The sequence below is a fragment of the Mesoplodon bidens genome, assembly GCF_964165515.1.
Source record: "Mesoplodon bidens genome assembly, chromosome: X".
Lineage (NCBI taxonomy): Eukaryota > Metazoa > Chordata > Mammalia > Artiodactyla > Ziphiidae > Mesoplodon > Mesoplodon bidens.
Window position 1 is genome coordinate 99339312 of NC_138163.1, and position 24508 is coordinate 99363819.

A 24508-nucleotide genomic window follows, 5' to 3' on the forward strand; every position below is an offset into this window, starting at 1 on the left:
GGCTGCGTTGGGTCTTTGTTGCTGCGTGCAGGCTTTCTCTAGTTGCGGCGAGAGGGGGCTACTCTTCATTGCGGTGCGCGGGCTTCTCGTTGCGGTGGCTTCTCTTTGTTGTGGAGCACAGGCTGTAGGCGCACGGGCTTCAGTAGTCATGGCACGCGGCCTCAGCAGTTGTGGCGTACGGGCTTAGTTGCTCTGCAGCATGTGGGATCTTCCCAGACCAGGGCTCGAACCCATGTCCCCTGCATTGGCAGGCGGATTCTTAACCACTGCACCACCAGGGAAGTCCCATAAATACTTTTAAATATGACTGGCATCTCAATAGCATAGGGAATATGAAAATTTGTAAAATAATAATAAAACAACTTCTAAATAGTAGTTTTCCCTCTTTTTTCTTACATCACATCCTCACCACCACAAGCTACTCCACTGAACTTTTTTTCAGAAAAGAGATGGAGAAAACTAATCAGAAAATGTGGCATTGAAACAGGATTTCTTCTTTTTCCCAAACATGTAACATCTTCCTACCTCATCCTTTCACCTCTCTTATCGACATGCCTTTTAACTCAATAAAGAACGACTGCAAGGTATTGACAAGATACTGTTTGTTATGCCCCAATAGCCACAGTGAACTCTGGGCCCTTCTTACTGAGTTAGTTTTGATAGTGTCAGGTGGTGATGCCCCCAGAGCTTTAGAACTGGCCCACAGGCCTATGAGAGCCACATTTGGGTTCTTCAGGTTTACACCTGAAGCTCAGAGAGTAGAACCCAAAAGAGCTTCCAAAACCTTGCTGTGAACTTTCTTAACGATGCTGTAATTCCCCAGGGTCTTCCCCAGTTATGTTGCTTTGATGCCATTTATAAAACATTGGTTGTCTTCCTGGATCTCATAAGGTGCTAGCTGCCCCCTACACTTACATGCATCCTATCAACTGCAATGATTTTGAATATCTGCCAGTTTCTAACATGAATAAAAGATTAGAGCTGGAAGGAACTTTAGAGATTGGAGCCCTGACCCAGAAATTGTTTGTCATGACTTGACAGGAGTCAAGGGCTAGGAGTAATGGCTTATCAGAGTATGTGAGCAGGTTCTAAGAGTCCAGAAAGAAAGGGTTTAAACCAGAGCCTGAAGACATAGTGATAAGTTCCAGGGATGGGGTGGGGGAGCATGGGAATGAGAATCACTCAAAGCAAGTTAATATGCTGGATGAGAAATCAGAATTGAAAGGTATTTTGACAGCTTGGCAAAACTAGCTGAAACAAAAACCAGGCAATTTCCAGAAGTAAATAAAAAATATTTCACATAGATTCCAAAATCAAGCATATAGGCATATAAGGGAAACCAGGTTTAATGGGAATTCAGTGAAACACTTAGGTTTCAGCTGCCAAGAAGGTCAGAATGAGTCAATCGTGTAACATCATTTTTTACAATATGAATACAGTCTTAGGATGTGTGAATTAAGCCCAGAATAAAGGAGATAATGGTCCCATTCTCCTCTGCTTGAGTTATGTGTAAACTGTATTCTGTTCTCAGTGCCATATTTTAAATTGTATGGATAAACGATACTGTATTTAGAGAAGGAATGCAATATGGTGAAAGGTTTAGAAACCACTTCACCTGAGGAATGGTAAGTTAAACTGGGCTAGTTGCCAGGTAGCAGAAGATAGTTGGGGAAACATATCAGGTGTTTTAAATAATTTGAGGGATGGTTATATGAAAGAAGAATTAGACATATTCTTATGGGTCTTGAGGATAGAATTTTGATAACTGGATGGAAGCCATAATGGGCAAATTGGGGCTCAGTGACAGTGAGAACTCTACAGTGAAAGTTGCCCATACATGAGAGATTTAGTATGAAAGGGATACAGTACTCATTGGGGAAGTGCTCAAAAAGAGGCTGAATGGCCCCCTACCAGGAACTCTGAAAAGTAGATTCCTATACTGGGTGGAGGGGAGAGGTTGAACCAAATAATCTTCAAGATCCTTATCTCTTTCAAGTTTCAGAGATTTCCAATGGCGGCCTAGCACTCTAACTTGCCACATAATTATGCAGTGGACTGGCCAGCAAAATGGCCAGTAGGTCTAGTGCCAGAGTAGAATGCCCATACGACTCAGGCATAAGGTCCTGAACTTAACTGTAAATTTCTTGAAGGCAGAGATAGCGTCTTATCTGTTTGTGTAGCAGTGTCTTGCACGTAATAAGAGATGCTTTTCAAATGTTTGTAGAATGAATGAACGTACAAATGAATGTTGGGCCTATATTAGTCCCTTAGGCCTACCATAGCAAATTACCACACACGGTGGCTTAAGACAACAGAAATTTGTTCTTTCACAATTCTGGAGGCGAGAAGTCTGCAATTAATGTATCAGCAGGGCTGCACTCTCTCAGAAGGCTCTAGGCAAGAATCTGTTCCTTACCTCTTCCAGCTTCTGGTGCCTCCATGGTCACATTGCCTCCTCCTCTTCTGTCTGCCTCTTCTAAGGATACTTGTCATTAGATTGCAAGTCTACTTGGATAATCTAGGATGATCTCCTCATCTCAAGATCCTTAACTCAATTACATCTGCAAAGATCCTTTTTTCCAGTAAGGTCACATTCACACGTTCTGGAGATTAGGACATGGACATATTTGGGGAGCCACCATTCAAGCCACTACACTTATTTTTAATGGTCATTAAACTATCACCATTATTCATACAATAGTGCTTGGCCTCTGATGATACTTTCTATGTGCAAAGTAGAATAGTATTGAGAGAGTCTCAACAGAGACAGTGTAGTGCTTAATAAGCTAACTCTTGTATTCAGACAGACCTGAATCTGTTACCAGTGTTGCTACTTAGTAGCAGTGTATCTTTGGCCAAGGTGTTGAACTTTTCTATATTTCATGTTCCCTGTCCTAAAATGAGAATTGTAGTACCTATCTCATAGGTAAATATAAACGTTCCATGAAATAATGTTTGAAAATTACTTAACATAGGACCAGGCATATAGCTGACTCTCTACAAGTGGTCAGTATTATTGATTAGTATGAGTTCATTCCTTTTCCCTGGTTTCAGACTGCCTGAGGTGTCAGGCTTTTGTTCTTCCTTAGAAATTTAATTGAAATCAACCCATGCTTATGGAGGATTGACTCTGCACAATACACTATCATATGTAATAGGTATAAATGATAAACAAGACAGACACTGTCCTGCCCTCACAGACCTTAGAATGTGATGGCATCAGTGGTTAATAAAATATGGAATTATAATACAGCATTGCCATTATGACAACTGGGGAAACACAGAAACTGGAGAAGTGGATAGAAGGGGCACCTAACCCAGGATCTCTGTATATGGGAGGATACTTATATTTGTAGAAGAAGACCCAGCTGGGGCTGATCTGGATTCAGACCTTGGCCATGTCTAAGGAACTGGTGGACCAGTAGTTCCTCAAGTATTTACTGGTATGTGTTGATTTTGCCTGGGGAGATGTGTGCTCTTTGGGTCTGGAGAGAAAGATGGGGACATGAGGAGTCGTCTTAGTTTAGGTTCCCCTAGAAGTAGACTTGAAGACAAGGATTTGAGTGCAAGTAGTTTTGAGGGGAGATAATCCTAAGAAATACTAATAAGGGAGTAGGGAAGTGAGACAGGTAAGAAAAGAGCCACTGAATGAATGATGCCTTATCAAGCCAGTTACCACTGTGGTTAACTGGAGTTTCCTTGTATTGGGGAACTCTAGAAGCTGATGTAGAACATAGGCCTTGGAGTTATCCACACCTGTTCCTGTCAGTCATTGGCTGAGGACTGCACCCAAGAAGACTGCCTGCAAGCAGGGCAGGCAGGCTACTGAAGAAGGCCTCAGGCAAAGTGATGCAGCTGTTGGCCATCGGTAAGGCCTGAGGAGATATGGGCATGACACAGAGGGCATGTGACACAGGAGGAAAACATGGTATGCATCCCAGCTTGTGGCCAGCGAGGAGGTATGCGACCCATGAGCAGAGGGGCTTCTGGCAGAAACTAAAGAAGGTTTTCTCATGAGGCTTCCTGTAATCCTCGGGAAACAAATAGTGCTTCTTAGGGACTAGGTGACAAAATGCAGCACAGAGCTGGGAGGAGGGGCTTTTCCGCCATGAATGCCTAGAACGCAATGTGGCGCGTCAGAGTAAGGACTCAAAACAAACCAGTTTTGTTCAAATACCTCATGATCCACAGCTTTGAGGAGAAGCAAAAGCTGCTTCCCTGGCATGGAAAATGATGCTCTTCTGGAGAGCACTGAAGCTGGGGGAAATGGTGAGGGAAATGGTGAAGGGAGGCCTGTTTTTGGCTTCACAAGTCTCGGGGACTCCAAAACCAAGGCCAAGGTGGGCGAAGATTTTGTGAACACATATAAAATTTTTCTAAGAATTCTCAGAAGTAAGTGGGGAGACTTTGGTTAGAAAGGTGTCCTGGTGCAGATGACGGGACTGAACCAGTGGGATTTGAGTTTCTACTGTCTACACAAAGAATTGGGCAACCTGTGGAAATTTAAGTTACACGTGACTCCCTTCCTATACCGCCTCCAAAAGAGGCTGCTAATAATTATGGACCACCTATTAGGGTGCCAAGCATTCTACAGATCTGATCTCATTTATTTGTTGCGATAAACCCAATGCATGGGTGAGAAAATTGAGGTTCATTGACGTTAAATAGTTTGCCTACTAAACACAGCTAGTAAATGGCAAACCTGGTATTTGAGCCCTAACTTGTTTGACTTGGGAACCCAGGCTTTTTTTACACTATCTCCTTATGCTACCTGGTAACATAAACACGTCTGCATGTGTGGTTTTGCACATATATACAGTTTGAACACAGAAATGGATTTCAAATTAATAATAATCTTAAGAAGCTGAAACCATAACCATTTTTTGAGTTATATGAGATGCTTAAGTTATGCAAGACAGTTTTTTTTTTTTTAGGAACAACCCCAGCAATATTTAAAACAGAAGAATAAAGAACTGAGGATGAAGGGAGTAAATGTCATTATTATTCACTGACATGAAAAAAAATGAGAAATGAAAGAATGGCACACCTCTGCCTTTTCTCCTAAGGTGAATAATAGCTATTTGCTTTACAATGACTTTTTTTTCTATAGGTGGATGAAATCTGGGTCCATATATTGAAGGATCACTTTTCTGCCTGGGATATAGTGAATTTTTTCAGGGCTAAAAATTCCCTTTCTAAAATGGTTACCCAAACCATTTTAAAAACAGAGACCACGTGCTCATATTGGCATCTCAGTCTTGTGCTAAAAGCTCTGGCACTGTGTCTCTGACTGCTATTATACCTATGAGAAGAGTTGACTTTATTTTGGGGGTTGAGCCCATTTGTTAATCCATGATGCCCTTGAGAAGGGGAAGGAAAAGAGAAATGGGGTTTGGATTGTGGAAGTGAAGAAACTTATGCTCTCAAGTATCTGGAGTGAGCAAAATCTAAGTGAAGCCAAGTAAGACATTTAAAGAAAGTGTTGGGATCCTATATTCTCCTTGGTTTTGGCAAGAAAGATGTCAAAGATGTAAATAAGTGGCTGAATAAATACATGGAGAAAATAAAAACCCGAGCCTTCTTTCATAATGTGAGTGTATCCTCAAGGAATGGAAACCAATTTTATTATTACTTTGATCCATAGTTAATAAAATTACAGATAACATTAACTAAGCATTCATTATATGGGAGGCAGTATGCTTTTTTCCCCCACCAATTTGTGATTTTGTTTTGTTTTGTTTTGTTTTGTTTTGGACCACGCTACGCAGCTTGTGGGATCTAGTTCCTTGACCAGGGATCGAACCTGGACCCTCGGCAGTGAGAGCGTGGAGTCCTAACCACTGGACTGCCAGGGAATTCCCAGGCAGTATGCTCTGTTATGTATCTCAGTTATCTCAAGGGCACCCCAAAGCAGGCTTTATTTTTAAGTGAGGAAACTGGGACTTAGAAAATTTACATGACCCAAGGTCTTACAACTTCTAAATGGTAGAGTTGAAACTTGAACTCAAGTAGTCAGACTTTAGGACTTGTTTTCCAAGATGAGTATGTTATTCTGCTTCCCTGTATGCTAAAATAAGACCATGGTCCTGGTCATAAAATTTTTTTCTTGAAGTGTAGGGTTGCATATTTTTTGGACTATCTTCTAGCATTGCTCACCCCTGTGAGTAAATTTCTGAAATATTTATTCAATTTATGTGTCTGTCTTGTCCATCTCTGTATTTCCAGCACCAGGACAGTTAATTATGATAAAGAATAGTTACTGAGAAATTTTTGTTGACTGAATAAACTCTTCATTCCTCTATTTCTCTCTGTTAATGGGGGTGGGGGGCAACCCAAGAGTTGCTGAGGAATGTAATACATTCTTAATTGGTTGGTTTGTAAAACAATGGTGTCCTGTCCTGATAGCTCTTTACACTTGTAATATCTAATTATTCCGAAGGCAACATTTGTTAGCTGCCTTATTTTAGGCAGAATGTCAACTCTTAGATGTGAATTATATTTTCATATTCATAGGGTTCAGAAATGTACCTTTTGAAGCATTCATGGGGGTGGTACTTTAAATGTACTTTAAAAAAGCTGCACTCAAAGGAACTAATTTGGGTTTTGCTTTTGGCTGACAAGCTTTTCCTATGTGTGGCTGAGACTCTAACAAATCTACCCTTCCAGTAATGTATGCATGTCATAGGGTGCTTTACGAGGAGATGCCTTTGTGTGCTCCTTCCCTTCCCTTGGAACCTTAGGAAAGGAGCCTATGTTTGATCTTTCCATACTCTGCAGTTGTGTGACCTATAAACTGTTTTGCTGACATGCATTCACAGTATCCAAGATGAGGTTTATGGTGCCAAGTACGGTGCACAGTACATGGTAGGCACTCAGTAAACGCTGGTTGGGTGATTAACTGAATGAATGAATGCAAGAAGATATGGTTTGAATCAACTTGGTATAATTTGAAGATACAGAAATGCTCTCCCTTTGCCTGCAGATGACTAAAACTCTCAAATGCATCCATTTGGGGGCTAAAGCTTTGGAAGGCAGTTAGAATGCAAATATACTGAATGAGTTCCTAACCCACTACCTTGAATGAGTATTCTGGATTTAGAACTTTCCAAGCTCTAGATGAAAAGGAGGATTCAAAAAGATGGGATGCGGGACAGGTCCATTTTGATGAAGAATAGGGGATGTGGGGAGGTGCAGAGAAGCTATGTGCAGGATAGGAAATCAACAGAAGGGAGGATACCATAATAAGACTGCAGATAAAGAGGATAAGGGGATTTCAGAGGCACCAAAAGTCATATTCTCGCTTCCCATTCACCATGTGGGTCCACTCAGATTGTCACGTGTGGCCAGCAGGATGAGACTGCAGCCCAAAGGGACAGGCTGCTATCCATGACTTTGGAGCAAGTATTTTTAACTTGGTGAGAGTGTCATGTGTATGTCTGTGGTACATGTGGGACAGAACGCTTGACAACTCCAGTTCTCTCAGCCCTCCCAGAGTGAGCTGAACCTTTGCTGTTAGCCAGCCTCCAAGATGGACTGTGATGATCCTCTCCTCTTGGTATTTATGTTCTTGTGGAGACTCTTCCTACACTGAATAGGACATTGCAAAAATGATGGTGTGTGACCTTGGAGGTTAGGTCATAAAAGACAACACAACTGCAACTTTGATCTCTTGGACAGCTTGCTCTGGAGGAAGTGGGCAACCGTGTCATGAGGACACACATGCAACCCTGTGGAGACGACTGTGTACAGAGGAACTAAGGCCTCCCACCAACAGCCAGCACCAGCATACCAAGCATGTGAGTGAGCCCCCTTGGAAGTGGATGCTCCAGCCTGAGTTGAGCTTTGAGATGACTGCAGTCCTGGCTGACATCTTGAGTGCAACCTCCTGAGAAACCCTGAGCTACAACCACCCAGCCAAGCCATCCCCAGATTCTTGATGTATAGAAACTGCAAGATAATAAATATTTATTGTTGTTTTACATCACTAAGTCTAGAGTAATTTTTTTTTACACAGAACTAGAGACTAATACACTTTCTTTGTCTTAAAGTCTGTGATCATAATTGCTATTGTACTTACTAGTCTGTCAAATGGGTATCAGGTCTTCCAGATCTCTTTAAAGGTGGTGGTTTGTTCTTTTTTTTCTAGCTTCATATTAATAGATAAGAATATAGGGATGTACAGCAAGGACTCTAGAGTCAGGCAGACATTAATTTAAGTACTGGTTTGGCCACCTGTGGGACTTTCATGACATTACTAAATCAAACTCAAATTTATTATGAGCATTAAAGGAGCAAATGCATTTCAAGTGCTTAGGGTAGTTTATGGCTTACGGTAATGGCTTATGGTAAGAGCTCAATAAGTGTGATAGTTATTATGGTTAGTAACTGTATAAAGAGATGCTTCTAAGAGCCTTGCCTCATGGACAACAAAGTAGCTGAAGTATGTTTTGTACCTTAAGTGGGAAATTTGGTTTCCATTAGAATTATTAAATCAGTTTATTGAGGTATAATTTGTATACTGTAAATGCACCCATTTTAAGTGTACGATTAATGATTTTTTAAATTTACTGAGTTGTGCAACTATGACCATCATCCAGTTTGGGGATATTTTTTCATCATCCCAAAAAGAAATCTTGTGCCCAGTTGCAATCAGCCCCCGTCAACCACTAATCTACTTTCTGTCTCTATATATTTGCCTTTTCTGGACATTTCACCTAAATAGAGACGTACATTTTGTGGCCTCTAATGTCTGGCTTATTTCTCATAGCATGTTTCTGAGGTTCTTCTGTGTTGTAGCAATTATCAGTACTTCATTTCTTTTTATTGTCAAATAAAATTCCATTGTTTGGATATACCACCTTTTGTTTATCTATTCATCCATTGATGGACACTTGCGTGGCTTCCACTTTTTGGCTTTTATGGATAATGCTCTCTAAATATTGGTGTACAAATTTTTTGTGTGGGCATATGTTTTCATTTAGCTTGGATAGATACCAAGGAGTGGAATTGCTCGGTAATATAGTAAAGGTAAGTTTAACTTTTTAAGAAATTCCCAGTTTTTCAAAGTGGCTGCACCATTTACATTTCCCCCAGCAATGTATGAGAGCTCTTATTTATCCATATCCTTGCAACATTTCTCATTGTCTGTTTTTTTGATCATAGCCATTCTAGCAGATGCGAAATGGTATTTCATTGTGGTTTTAATTTGCATTTTCCTAATGACTAATGATGGTGAGCATCCTTTCATGTGCTTATTGGCTATTCATATATTTTCTTGGGGGAAATATCTATTCAAATCATTTGGCAATTTTTAATTGTTGTTTATTTTATTATTGTGTGTAAGAGTTCTTTGTATGTTCTGTATACAAATCTTTTACTGGATATGTGATTTGCAAATATTTTCTCCCAGGCTGTGGCTTGTCTTTTTATTTTCTTAATGGTATCTTTTGAAGCACAACAGTTTAAAATTTTGATGAACTTCAATTTAACAATTTTTTTCTTTTATGGGTCATGTTTTTGGAATCGTATCTAGGACATTTTTATAGAACCTAAGGTCTTAAAGAATTTTCTCCTAAATGTTTTTATAGTTTTAGCTCTAACATTTAGATCTACAATTCATTTTGAATTAATTTTTGTGTATAGTGTTAGGTAAGGGTCTAAGTTCATCTTTTGGTTTATAGATGTCCACGTGTACCAGCACCATTTGTTGGAAAGACTATCCTTTCTCAATGAATTGCCTTGGTACCTTTGCTGAAAAATCAATTGACTGTAAAGATAAGAGCGTAGCTCTGGACTCTCAGTTCTGTTCCATTTATATATGTCTATCCTTAATGCAGTATCATGTTGTCTTGATTGCTGTAGTTTCATAGTAAGCTTTTTTTTAACTTTTTATTTTATATTGGAGTATAGCCAATTAACAATGTTGTGATAGTTTCAGGTGCACAGCAAAGGGACTCAACCATACATATACATAGTAAGCTTTTAAAGTTTTAACATGAAAGTCTGCCAGATTTCTTTTAAAAATTGTTTTTTAGCTATTCTGAGGCTTTTGGTTTTTCATATAAATTTTAGGATAATTTTATCAATTATAGAGAGAGACACATACACATTGCTGGAATTTTGATGGGGACTGCACTGAAACTATTGATTAATTTTGGAAGAACTGCCACTTGAGCAATATGCAGTCTTCCAATCCATGAACATGGAATGTCTCTCCATTTATTTAGATTTTCTTTAATTTTCCTCAGCGGTGTTTTATAATTTTCAGTGTACTTGTCTTACAATTCTTTTGTTAAATCTATTCCTAAACTTTTATTCTTTTTGATGATATTATGAATGGAATTGTTTTCTTAATTTCACTTTTGGATCATTTATTCCTCGTATATATAAAGATATAATTGATTTTCATACATTGATACTGTATCCTGCAACCTTGCCGAACTTGTTTACCAGATAGTGTTTTGAGATTTCCCTAGGATTTTCTATTCACAAGGTTATGTCATCTGTGAAGTTTTACTTCTTCTTTTCAACCTTAATGCTTTCTACTTCTTTTTCTTACATGATTGCACTGGCCAGACCCCAAGTGCAATTTTAAATAGAAGTGGTGAGATGGACATTCTTTCTTTGTTCCTTATCTTAGGAGGAAAGCATTCAGTCTTTCACCATGAAATATGATAGCTATAGAGTTTTCCCAAATGCCCTTTCTCAGCTTGAGGAAGTTTCCTTCTATTTCAGGTTTGTTGAGAGTTTTTTTTTTTTTTATCATGAATGGGTATTGGATTTTGTGAAATGCCTGTTCTGTATCTGTTGAGATGATCATGTAGTATTTGCCCTTTATCCTCTTAATATGGTTTGTTATGTTAATTGCTTTTTGGCTTTAAACCAACCTTGTATTCCTGGGATAAATCTCACTTGGTTGTGGTGTATAATCCGTTTTATATTTAACTAGATTTGGTTTCCTAATATTTTCTTGAGGATTATAGTGTCTATATTCATGAAGGATGTTGCTCTTTAGTTTTCTTTTCTTGTGATGTCTTTGTCTGGTTTTGGTATCATGGTAGTGCTGCCTCACAGGACTTGGGAATTATTCCCTCTTCCTGTATTTTCTGGAAGTTTGTGTAGTATTGGCATTATTTCATTTTTAAATGTTTGATAGAATTTATCATTTAATCCATTTGGTCCTGAGTTTTGCTTTGTGGGAAGTTTTTAAATTACTAATTCTATTTCTTTACTTGTTATATGTCTATTCAGATTTTCTACGTTTCTGAGTCAGTTTTGCTAATTTGTGTCTTTTCAGGTATTCATACATTTCATTTAAACTGTCTGACTTGACATAAAGTTGTTCATGGTATTCCCTCATAGCTCTTCTATGTTCTGTAAGGTCAGTAATAATGTCCTCTCTTTTTCATCCTGATTTTGGTGTTTTGTGGGTTCTCTCTTTTTTCTTGGTCAGTCCATCCATAGGTTTATCAGTTTTGTTATCTTTTCAGAGAATTAACTTTGGTTTAATTGATTTTTCTTTACTGATTTTCTGTTTCGTATCTTATTGATTTCCATTCTAATTTCTGTTTACTTCTTTCTTCTTGCCTTGTGTTTAATTAGCTCTTTTTGGGGGGTGGGATTCATAAGGTAGAAGCTTACTGTATTGATTTGAGATCTTTCTTCTTTTCTAACATAACTGTTTATGGATATAAACTCTTTAGCTTTAGCTGCATGCCATATATTTTTATATGGTGTGTTTTCATTTTCATGCAGTTCAAAAATCTTTTTCTTTGTAATTTCTTCTTTGACCCATGGGTAATTTAGAAAAGTGATATTTAATTACCAAATATTTGTGGATTTCACAGTTTTTTCTGTTTTTTTATTTCAAATTAAATTCCATTGTGTTTCAGAGAATATGCTTTAAATTATTTCAATCTTTTTCAATTTGTTGGTACTAGTTTTACTGCTTAGAATATGGTTTATCCTGCAGAAAGTTCTATGTGTACTTAAAAAGAATGTATATGACATTGTTTAGTGGAGTGTTCTGTAGATGCCAGTTAGGTCAAGTTGTTTGATAGTGTTGTACCTATAAGGCACAGCAAGTCTTATATATCCTTGCTGATTTTCTGTCTAACTGTTCTCTCAATTTTGGGGAGTCAAATATTGAAGTCTCCACATTTATTGCTGAATTGCATATTTCTTCATTTTTGTATTGTGTGTGTGTGTAGGCATAATTATGGCTCCCCAAAGATGTCCGAGTTATAATCCTTAGAATCCCTCAATATGCTATGTTACATGGCAAAAGAGAATTAAGGTTGCAGATGGAATTAAGATTGCTAATCAGCTGACCTTTATAATATCTGAAGTAGCTCTTAGTCTAAAATGAATCATTATTCCTTTCTGCCCACAAAACCACACAACCAATACCAAATAAGGAAACCATGCATTGTCTTTATAGAGTAAGGGAATAAGATCCAGTATCCCATTCATTATGTCAAGCAGCAACAGATTTGGGCTCTTCTTCAGCCTTTTGTGTGACATTGAGCAAACTACTTAATTTTACCGAGCTTCAATTTTATATCTTTAAAATGTTTTATACCTATTGCAGGATAATGTATATTAAATATTGAGCTCCTCAAACAGATGTTAAAAAATAGAGAGAAAATAATCTAAAACTCATTTTGTGCAATGAGAGGTAGTGAGTTTGAAAACATTCACTACCTGGGCACTGGGAGGCAGCAACTCTTTTTAAAAAAATGCTAAGGGTAAAACACAGAGAAAAGCTTGAGATTGCTTTATATCTCACAACAAATGACATTCATGACCAATTCTGATTTTCCTTCACATTCTGTACCTTAAGCTCCTAGGGAGAACTGCCTCACTCAGGCATCTGAAAACCTTTTTGCTGCCATGGTGCAGCAGAAACTCCTCCCCCACCCCATCTCTTGCTTCATCATTTGACTTGGAAAATTTAAGATGATAATTTTATTTCTGTGACTTTAATACTGAGAGTGAGCCCCTCAGAGAATCCAACTAGCACCTCCGTTTCTGAAACCCCTCTGTGTGTTCTTAATTCGGGCTTGCTACTGTCAGCCTACTCTCCAGCACCTTCCCTACCTCACTGTACCCGTGCTAACACACACCCACTGACACAATTGACACCCACACAATGACTCCAACATAAAGTGTAGGCTTGTGAAGCAGCAGACTTTTTGAGAACCACAAATGCAGACATCAAGGCAATCTCCAGTTACATAAATTGCAGGGCCCCATGCAAAAGAAAAATGTGGGGCCCTTTGTTCAAAAAGCAGGAACAAAGTGCCATTAAAGGCACTAAATTGTACTAACTTGTCCTTTCCTCTATGGTCTCTCTCTTTCTCTCGACTTGTCATGATGTTTTTTATTTGCTCTTTAATATGATTCTAAATAAAGAAAAATTTAAAAATTGAATTATTAGCATGAATTTTACCACTCATCTTTATATTGCCCAATGCTACTTTTAAATGCAAATTAACCTGTATGCCGAATCACCAAAATTAGACAATTAGTATCTTGTAGCTCATAGGTGCATATATATTTGACTCTTAACAGGACAGTAGAAATACTACACAAAATGAAGCCAAATATTTTTTTTTTTGCTCGTATCTCTTTTGCTTTATTGTCTCATTGGGCTTCACTTACAAAACACAAGGTCAAAAATGAAATTATTAAAAATTTGAAGACGAAGCCAAATATTTTTATCTCACTTCTTGATATGCTCACATTCTACTAGCACTCTACCTTCAGCTTACTGATGAGTAAGGAAAAAGTGAAAAGAACTGTGGGTTGCCCTATCTTTCCCTTTTCCTTCTGTGTCATTATTTTCAGAATAAGTGGTTGGCTAATGCAGCAAAGTACCAAGAGTAAGAAAGGATATAATAGGGCCCCTTGGTTGTTTGTGTTTCTTAGAATACCAATGCCATCTTAGCAATTTCTAGTTCAAATGGTAAATGTGGCTTCTGCAGGCTGTCAGTGCCCCTACTTACTTAGTCGTAGATGTAGCACACTTACCTCATACTCACTTTTAGTGTCACTGAACTCTTGATGCAACATGGGTCTACTGGAGCTCTGTGCTCATGAAATATCATGAATGTTATATGAGAATGGGGTGACAAGGAACAGTAGACACACACATTGCCCATATATTCCCTGCTCACACTCATGCTCCATTGTTCTATCAGATTTCCCTTAGAAAACACAAGTTTGAAGATAAAATTATTAAGAATTTCAAGACAGTAGGACAGTACAGCATTAAACCAAGCACAAGAACTTTCTGAATGTGGGGCCCTGTATGACTGCACAGGTTGTACACCCGTGAAGTTAGCCCTGAAGAAATCTTTTCATTTAACTTCCTCCCATTTAGGAGGCATGTCAGCTTTTCTGTTAACTTCCTCTCTGAATCATTTTCTGAAGCAGTGTATAAATACACGTTTGTATCCATCACTGTTAGTTGGCATGCCAAGGTCAGGTGCTCAAGCAGGATTGTTCTTTCTCCTCATATGCCCTGCAGACTGCACACAAGCTGGTTGTTTTAGGAGGCTCTCTGGAAAAGAATACTCCAGCCCTTCGCAATCCCCTATTGTACCATGAAATTACACTGATGGGTTCAAAGGATGCTGAAAGTAGCCTGAGGGCTTTGGCCTTGATGTCACCCAGGAGGTCCTATGACTTCCCTATACACAGGCTGTAGCTGGCAAGCACTCCGGCCTCATCTATTTTTTCTTGTATTTTATTATTTATTATAGTCTAATAACAGCTTTATTAAGATATAATTCACATACCATAAAATTTGTCCTTTTAGAGTGTACAGTAGTTTTCAGTATATTCACAAAGTTGTACAACCATTGCTACTATCTAATTCCAGAACATTTTAATCACTCCCCCAAAGAAAATCCATATTTATCAGTAGCCATTCCCCATTCCCTCCCCTGCTCCCAGGCCCTGGAAACCACCAATCTATTATCTGTCTCTATGGATTTGACAATTCTGGATGTTTAATATACATGGCTTTTTGTGGCCTTTTGTGTCTGGCTTCTTTAACTTAGCATAATGCTTTCAAGGATCATTTATGTTATAGCATATATCAGAACTTTATTACTTTTTTTTGGCTGAATAATATTCCGTCATACAGGTATACCACATTTGTTTATCCATTTCTCATTTGGGTTGTTTCCACTCTTTTTTCTAACAGCACAACATTTTAATTAATTAATATCTGACACACCTCTAAAGTACTTTCCCTATGTTTTAGGCTGCATACTATATGATCACCTCTTTATATTACAATGATTTTAAAATATATTTTTTATAGAGAGAATACAAAGATAGTCTTCCATTTAGTATGGATGATTAAAATTTTTTATTATTGATGGGTTAGTAAAGTTCGTTTGGTTCTTATGAAAATGCTGCCATAAACATTCATATACAACTTTTTGTGTGGACACATGCTTTCAGTTCTCTTGGGTATATAACTAGGAGTAGAATTACTGGGTCATGTTTAACTTTGTGGGGAACTGACAGACTGTTTTCTCTGTGTCTGCACCATTTTACATTCCTACCAGTAGTGTATGAGGGTTCCAATTTCTCCCCAATCTTGTCAGCACTTGTTAATATCTGTCATTTTGATTATAGACATTCTGGTAAGTGTGAAGTGGTATCTCATTGTGGTTTTGATTTTTATTTCTCTAATGACCAGTGATGGTGAGCATCTTTGGATGTATTTATTGGCCATTTGTATAAATTTGGATAAATATTATAAATATTTTAATATTTGGATAAATATTTACTCAAACATTTGCCCAATTTTTCACTGGGTCATCTGTCTATTTTTATGTTGTAACCTCTTTTGTTAAATGTATTTTTTTTGTTCTTTTTTGCTGCTATTCTTTCTTTTTTAACACCTTTATTGGAGTATAATTGCTTTACAATGGTGTGTTAGTTTGTGCTTTATAACAAAGTGAATCAGTTATACATATACATATGTTCCCATATCTCTTCCCTCTTGCATCTCCTTCCCTCCCACCCTCCCTATCCCACCCCTCTAGGTGGTCACAAAGCACCGAGCTCATCTCCCTGTGCTCTGTGGCTGCTTCCCACTATCTATCTACCTTACGTTTGGTAGTGTATATATGTCCATGCCTCTCTTTCGCTTTGTCACAGCTTACCCTTCCCCCTCCCCATATCCTCAAGTCCATGCTCTAGTAGGTCTGTGTCTTTATTCCTGTCTTACCCCTAGGTTCTTCATGACCTTTTTTTTTTCTCTTAGAGTCCATATATATGTGTTAGCATATGGTATTTGTTTTTCTCTTTCTGACTTACTTCACTCTGTATGACAGAATCTAGATCCATCCACCTCACTACAAATATCTCAATTTCATTTCTTTTTATGGCTGAGTAATATTCCATTGTATATATGTGCCACATCTTCTTTATCCATTCATCCGATGATGGACACTTTGGTTGCTTCCATGTCCTGGCTATTGTAAATAGTGCTGCAATGAACATTGGGGTGCATGTCTCTTTTTGAATTATGGTTTTCTCTGGGTATATGCCCAGTAGTGGGATTCCTGGGTCATATGGTAATTCTATTTTTAGTTTTTTAAGGAACCTCCATACTGTTCTCCATAGTGGCTGTATCAATTTACATTCCCACCAACAGTACAAGAGAGTTCCCTTTTCTCCACACCCTCTCCAGCGTTTGCGGTTTGTAGATTTTCTGATGATGCCCATTCTAACTGGTGTGAGGTGATACCTCATGGTAGTTTTCATTTGCATTTCTCTGATAATTAGTGATGTTGAGCAGCTTTTCATGGACTTCTTGGCCATCCGTATATCTTTTTTGGAGAAGTGTCTATTTAGGTCTTTTGCCCATTTTTTCATTAGGTTGTTTGTTTTTTATTATTGAACTGTATGAGCTGTTTATATATTTTGGAGATTAATCCTTTGTCCATTGATTCATTTGCAAAAATTTTCTCCCATTCTGAGGGTTGTCTTTTCATCTTGTTTGTAGTTTCCATTGCTGTGCAAAAGCTTTGAAGTTTCATTAGGTCCCATTTGTTTATTTTTGTTTTTATTTCCATTTCTCTAGAAGGTGGGTCATAAAGGATCTTGCTGTGATTTATGTCATAGAGTGTTCTGCCTATATTTTCCTCTAAGAGTTTGATAGTACCTGGCCTTACATTTAGGTCTTTAATCCATTTTGAGTTTATTTTTGTGTATGGTGTTAGGGAGTGTTCTAATTTCATACTTTTACATGTACCTTCCAGTTTTCCCAGCACCACTTATTGAAGAGGCTGTCTTTTCTCCACTGTCTTTTCTTGCCTCCTTTATCAAAGATAAGGTGACCATATGTGCGTGGGTGTATTTCTGGGCTTTCTCTCCTATTCCATTGATCTATATTTCTGTTTTTGTGCCAGTACCATACTGTCTTGATTACTGTAGCTTTGTTGTATAGTCTGAAGTGAGGGAGCCTGATTCCTCCAGCTCCGTTTTTCATTCTCAAGATTGCTTTGGCTATTCGGGGTCTTTTGTATTTCCATACAAATTGTGAAATTTTTTGTTCTACTTCTGTGAAAAATGCCATTGGTAGTTTGATAGGGATTGCATTGAATCTGTAGATTGCTTTGGGTAGTAGAGTCATTTTCACAATATTGATTCTTCTAATCCAAGACCATGGTATATCTCTCCATCTGTTAGTGTCATCTTTAATGTCCTTCATCATGTCTTACAGTTTTCTGCATACAGGTCTTTTGTCTCCCTAGGTAGGTTTATTCCTAGGTATTTTACTCTTTCTGTTGCAGTGGTAAATGGGAGTGTTTTCTTAATTTCACTTTCAGATTTTTCATCATTAGTATATAGGAATGCAAGAGATTTCTGTGCATTAATTTTGTATCCTGCTACTTTACCAAATTCATTGATTAGCTCTAGTAGTTTTCTGGTACCATCTATAGGATTCTCTATGTATAGTATCATTTCATCTGCAAACAGTGACAGCTTTACTTCTTCTTTTCCAATTTGCATTCCTTTTATTTCTTTTTCTTCTCTGTTTGCTGTGCCTAAAACTTCCAAAACTATGTTGAATAATAGTGGTGAGAGTGGGCAACTTGTCTTATTCCTGATCTTAGTGGAAATGGTTTCAGTTTTTCACCATTGAGGATGATGTTGGCTGTGGGTTTGTCATATATGGCCTTTATTATGTTGAGATAAGTTCCCTCTATGCCTACTTTCTGCAGTGTTTTTATCATAAATGGGTGTTGAATTTTTTCGAATGCTTTCTCTGCATCTATTGAGATGATCATATGGTTTTTCTCCTTCAATTTGTGAATATGGTGTATCACATTTATTGATTTGAGTATACTGAAGAATCCTTGCATTCCTGGAATAAACCCCACTTGAACATGGTGTATGATCCTTTTAATGTGCTGTTGGATTCCGTTTGCTAGTATTTTGTTGAGGATTTTTGCATCTGTGTTCATCAGTGATATTGGCCTCTAGTTTTCTTTCTGACATCTTTGTCTGGTTTTGGTATCAGGGTGAAGGTGGCCTCGTAGAATGAGTTGGGGAGTGTTCATCCCTCTGCTATATTTTGCAAGAGTTTGAGAAGGATAGGTGTTAGCTCTTCTGTAAGTGTTTGATACAATTCGCCTGTGAAGCGGTCTGGTACTGGGCTTTTGTTTATTGGAAGATTTTTAATCACAGTTTCCATTTCAGTGCTTGTGATTGATCTGTTCATATTTTCTATTTCTTCCTGGTTCAGTCTCGGCAGGTTGTGCATTTCTAAGAATGTGTCCATTTCTTCCAGGTTGTCCATTTTATTGGCATAGAGTTGCTTGTAGTAATCTCTCATGATCCTTTGTATTTCTGCAGTGTCAGTTGTTACTTCTCCTTTTTCATTTCTAATTCTATTGATTTGGGTCTTCTCCCTTTTTTTCTTGATGAGTCTGGCTAATGGTTTATCAACTTTGTTTATCTTCTCAAAGAACCAGCTTTTAGTTTTATTGATCTTTGCTATCGTTTGCTTCATTTCTTTTTCATTTATTTCTGCTCTGATCTTTATGATTTCTTTCCTTCTGCTAACTTCGGGGTTTTATTGTTCTTCTTTCTCTAATTGCTTTAGGTGCAAGGTTAGGTTGTTTATTTGAGATGTTTCCTGTTTCTTAAGGTAGGATTGTATTTCTATAAACTTCCCTCTTAGAACTGCTTTTGCTGCATCCCATTGGTTTTGGGTCATCGTGTCTCCATTGTCATTTGTTTCTAGTTATTTTTTGATTTCCTCTTTGATTTCTTCAGTGTTTGCTGCTATTCTAAATAGAGTTGTTCTTTTAATTTCATTTTCAGATTGTTCATTGTTAGTGTGTACAAATGATTTTGTATATTGATTTTGTATCTTGCAACCTTGCTGAACTTGTTTATTCTAATAATTTTGCTGTCTATTCCTTATGATTTTGTATATATAAGGCCACATCATCTGTGAATGTAGTTTTACCTCTTCTTTTAAAATCTGTAAGTCTTTCCTTTCTTCTTCTTACCTGATTGCCCTGACTATAACCTCCATTACAATACTAAATAGAAGTTGTGAGCATGGACATTCTTGTCTTGGTGCTGATCTTAGGGAGAAAACATTCAGTCTTTCACCATTAAGTATGATGTTGGCTATAGGTTTTTGTAGATGTCCTTTCTTAGGTTGAGTAAGATCTCCTCTACTCCTGGTTTCTTGAGTGTTCTTATAATAAAAGTGTGCTGGATTTTGTCAAATACTTTTTCTGCATTTATTGAGATGATCATGTACTTTTTGTCCTCTATTCCATTTATATGGTTTATTGCATCGATTGATGTTAGACTAACCTTGCATTCCTGTGATAAATGCCACTTTTTAATATGTTGCTAGATTCAGTTTGCTATTTTTTAAAGGATTTTTGCATCTATATTCATAAAAGATATTGATCTGTAGTGTGTTTAGTGACTTTTCTGTATTGATCCTATAAAATCTATATTATTTGTTATGTGTGGCTACTGAAGTCTCTGCATGGTTAGCATAATGATCAGCTGTCTACAGAGCAGGGATTTTCTTAAATGCTTTGAATCAGGAAGTCTCCTAGCATTTGCTGAGGGGCTCTGTACAAGTGTTGGGGCATACTTTGAATGCTGTAATAGGCAGTTTTGTACCTCTGTGTTAGCCTTCACTTCCTGCTTGTGCAGAGGCTCAAGATAAGGCAGAGGTGAGAGTTTAGGGCCTTCTGAGGTCTTTCCTAGGCATGGGAACAGCCTAGAACACTCATGTGACTGTCTAGATTTCTGAGAATATGTCAGAGCTTTTCAAAGCACCCTATGGAAATATCATTCCCCAGGTTTTTCTTTTAAATTTTTTGGTCAGCCTCCTTTTGACCCCAACTTTTAATACCATCTCAGGCAGCTGTGATGTTAAACAGTTGCCAATGATTATTTTTTACTAGTGCCCTGCAGGTAGGGCTGTTTGCACAGAGGAGGTTCTGAGCTCACCTCCTCTCATGGGCACACCAAAATCACAGCTATCTTCAGAACATCCTTGATGAAAAAGACTGGAACCTACCAAAAAGTATCTTCTACAATTAAAGACATAAAGAAGGAATCACAAAAAGAAGGGTAGGAGGGGCAGACTTGCTATATAGTTAAGTCCCATATCCATGGTGGATGACCCACAGACTGGGGAATAATTATATTGCAGAGGTTCTCCCAAAGGAGTGAGAGGTCTGAGCCCCACTTCAGGCTCCCCAACATGGCAGTCCTGCACTGGGAAGATGAGTGCCCAGAGCATTTGGCTTAGGAGGCCAGTGACGCTTACTTTCGGGAGTCCCAGAGATTTGAGGGAAATAGAGATTTCACTCTTAAAGAGCACGCACAAAATTTCATTCATTGGGACCCAGGGAGGGGAGCCTGGGTCACACCTACCTGCTGATCTTGGAGAGTCTCCCAGAGAGGCAGGGGGCAACAGCAGCTCACCCAAGGAACATAGACACTGGAGGCAGCCATTTTGGGGAGCTCCTTTTACCATGTGGACACTGATGCTGGCAAGCACCATTGTGGAATCCTCCCTCTAGGTCATTAGTGCCAGGACCTGGCACTGTAGGTGCCAGTGCTGAGATGCCTCCAGACAAGCAACTAACTGGGCAGGGACACAGCCCTACCCATCAGCAGACAGGCTGCCTTAAGACCCCCTGAGCCCACACCTGCCTTTAGACATGGCCCTGCTCACCAGAGGGACCAGGACCCAGTTCCACCTACCAGTGGACAGGTGCCCCAAATCCCCTAGGCCCTGGCCCTGCCCTCCAGGGAGCCTGCTCTAGCCTCTTGACCAGCCTCGTCCACCAGGGGGCAGACACCAGACTCAAGAAAACCATAATTCCACAGCCCGTGGGACCAGCCTGCCTATCAGCAGACCAGACCCTGCTCTAGGACCAGGTGAGTCCTGGTGCTGCCAGCTAGTAGGCTAACACAAGCTTCAGGACACCCCAATCCTGGTACTCAACTGTGTCAGGAGCTACCCCTCCCGCCCCCCTGCAATACCAGCTCTGGGACCCCCGGGTCCTGCAACCAGACTCCAGGACCTGGCTTCACCCACCAGTGGGCAGGGAACAACCCCAGAGTTTTCTGGACCCTGACTCTGCCCACCAGTGAGCCAGCACAAGCCCTGGGGCCCCTAGGGTTCTGCAGTCAGCTGCCTTATAACCTGGTCCCACTAGCCAGCGGCAGGCAGCTTCCACACAAGGCAGACCTAGCAACCAACTGGACCTGGAGCCAACTGAGCCTACCAGACTGCCCACGTAGTCAGTGCACTGCAATAGAAGGACCCACACAGCCTGCCTAGGGGAAACCCCTACAGCCTGGGTGATAAGAGAGGAGTGCACTGCTGGGATGCATAGGACATCTCCTACAAAAGACCAGTTCTCTAATGTCAGGAAATGTAACCAACCTACCAGATACATAAAAATAAAAATAGCAACTTGAGCAAGATGAAGTGACAGAGGAACATGTTCCAGACAAAGGAACAAGATAAAACCACAGAAGAAAAACTAAGTGAAGTGAAGATAGGCAATCTACCTGAGAAGGAGTTCAAGGTAGTGATGGGACTACATCAAACTAAAAGCTTTTGCACAGTGAAGGAAACTATCAACAAAATGAAAGTCTACCTACTGAATGGGAGAAGATATTTGCAAATGATATTTCCAATAAGGGGTAAATATTCAAAATATACAAAGAAATCATGCAACTCAACATCATAAAAACAAACAACCGAATTTAAAATGGGCAGAGGATCTGAATAGACATTTTTAGAAAGAAGACATATGGATGTCCACCAGGCACATGATAAGATGCTCAACATCACTAATCACCAGGGAAATGCAAATCAAAACCACAGTGAGATATCACCTCACAACTGGCAGAATGGCTATTATCAAAAAGGCAACAAATAACAAGTGTTGGTGTGGATGTGGAGAAAAGGGAACCCTTGTGCACTGTTAGTAGGAATGTAAATTGGTTCAGCCACAATGGAAAACATTATGCATATTCCTCAAAAAATTAAAAGTAGAACTAACATATCCAGCAATTTCACTCCTGGATATTTATCCAAAGAAAACAAAAATAATAATTAGAAAAGATATAGTCATCCCTATTTTTATTGCAGCATGATTTACAGTAGCCAAGATATGCAAGCAACCTAAATGCCTATCAATAGATGAATATTAAAGAAGATGTTGTATATATGTATGTGTGTGTGTGTGTGTATATATATATATATATATATATATATATATATATAATGGAATATTACTCAGCCATAAAAAAGAATGAAATCTTGCCACTTGCAACAACATGGATGGACCTGGAGGGTATTATGCTAAGTTAAATAAGTCAGACAGAGAAAGAGAAATACTGTATTATTTCACTTATATGTGGAATCTAAATAAGAAAACAAATGAAGAAACATAACAAAACAGAAACTGAGTTATACATACAGAGAACAAACAGGTGGTTGCCAGAGAGGAGGGGGGTGGGGAGAGGAAGGAAACATGTGAGGGAGATCTAGAGGTATTAACTTGTAGCTGTAAAATAAATGAGTCACCAGTATGAAATGTACAGTGTGGGGAATATAGTCAATAACTGTGTGACATCTTTGTATGGTGACATATTGTAACTGGACTTATCATGGTGATCATTTTGAAATGTACAGAAATATCAAATCACTAAGCTGTGTAACAAGAACTAACATAGTCGGGCTTCCCTGGTGGCACAGTGGTTAAGAATCCACCTGCCAATGCAGGGGACACGGGTTCGAGCCCTGGTCCGGGAAGATCCCACATGCCGTGGAACAACTAAGCCCGTGCACCACAACTACTGAGCTTGTGCTCTAGAGCCCGCGAGCCACAACTCCTGGAGCCCATGAGCCGAAACTGCTGAAGCCCGCATGCCTAGAGCCCATGATCTGCAACAAGAGAAGCCACCACAATGAGAAGCCCACGCACTGCAATGAAGAATTGCCCCCACTTGCTACAACTAGACAAAGTCTGCACATAGCAAAAAAGACCCAAGGCAGCCAAAAGTAAAAAAATAAATAAAATATTTAAAAAAAACTACCATAGTGTTGTAGGTCAATTATACTTCAAAAACAAACTCATAGAAAAAGAAATCAAATTAGTGGTTACCAGAGACGGGGTGTTGGTAGTGGGGGAAATGAAGGTAGTCAAAAGGTACAAACTCCCAGTTATAAGAGAAATAAGTGCCAGGGATATAATATACAACTTGTTCTATGTTATATATGAGACTTTTTAAGAGAATAAATCCTAAGAATTCTCATTGAAAGGAAAAATATTTTTTTCTATTTCTTTATCTATATGAGATGATGGATGTTCACTAAACTTATTGTGAGAATTATTTCATGAGGTACATAAGCTAGATCATTATGCTGTACACCTTAAATTTATACAATGCTGTATATCAATTATATCTCAATAAAACTGGAAGAAAATCCTATTTTATTATTTTAGCCAGCACTTTGTTTCTATTGAGGTTGGAGATTAGCTAAATATATTTTCTATGTAGTGCCTGTTAATGTCTTTTAACTATTTTCTTACTTAGGTTTTGGTGTTTTTCAATTTTACACATATTTACAGATGTAAATTAATGCACACTGGGAAATCTGGAATATTTAGAGTGTGATGAAGATGGCAGTTCATACTGTGGAAAATAATAGAGTGTATAATTAATGGTGCTGTGAAAGATAGTTCTTTCTTTGGGGAAAAAAAGAGTTAGATTTTTATCTTACACCATTCACAGAAATAATTCCCAGATGAAGAGCTAACTATAAAACAAAACTATGAAAGAATTAGACAAGGAAATATTTTTCATATTTGAAATGGAGAAGGATTTTTTAAGACACAAAATTAATTCTCTGAACTCACTAAAGTAAAAGACCAACACATATATCTACACAAAAGTACAGACGTTCTGTGTG

The 24508-nt window shown here is 38.6% G+C and overlaps 1 long non-coding RNA gene across 1 annotated transcript in view; it reads left to right on the plus strand.

The window, feature by feature from the left end:
* Positions 1 to 7923, plus strand: part of LOC308609167 — a 107263-nt gene extending 99340 nt beyond the window's left edge. The window contains exon 4 of the long non-coding RNA XR_014014272.1: positions 7678 to 7923. This is a non-coding gene — a long non-coding RNA (uncharacterized lncRNA). The remainder of the gene's footprint in view (positions 1 to 7677) is intronic.
* The last annotated feature ends 16585 nt before the right edge of the window (positions 7924 to 24508 follow it).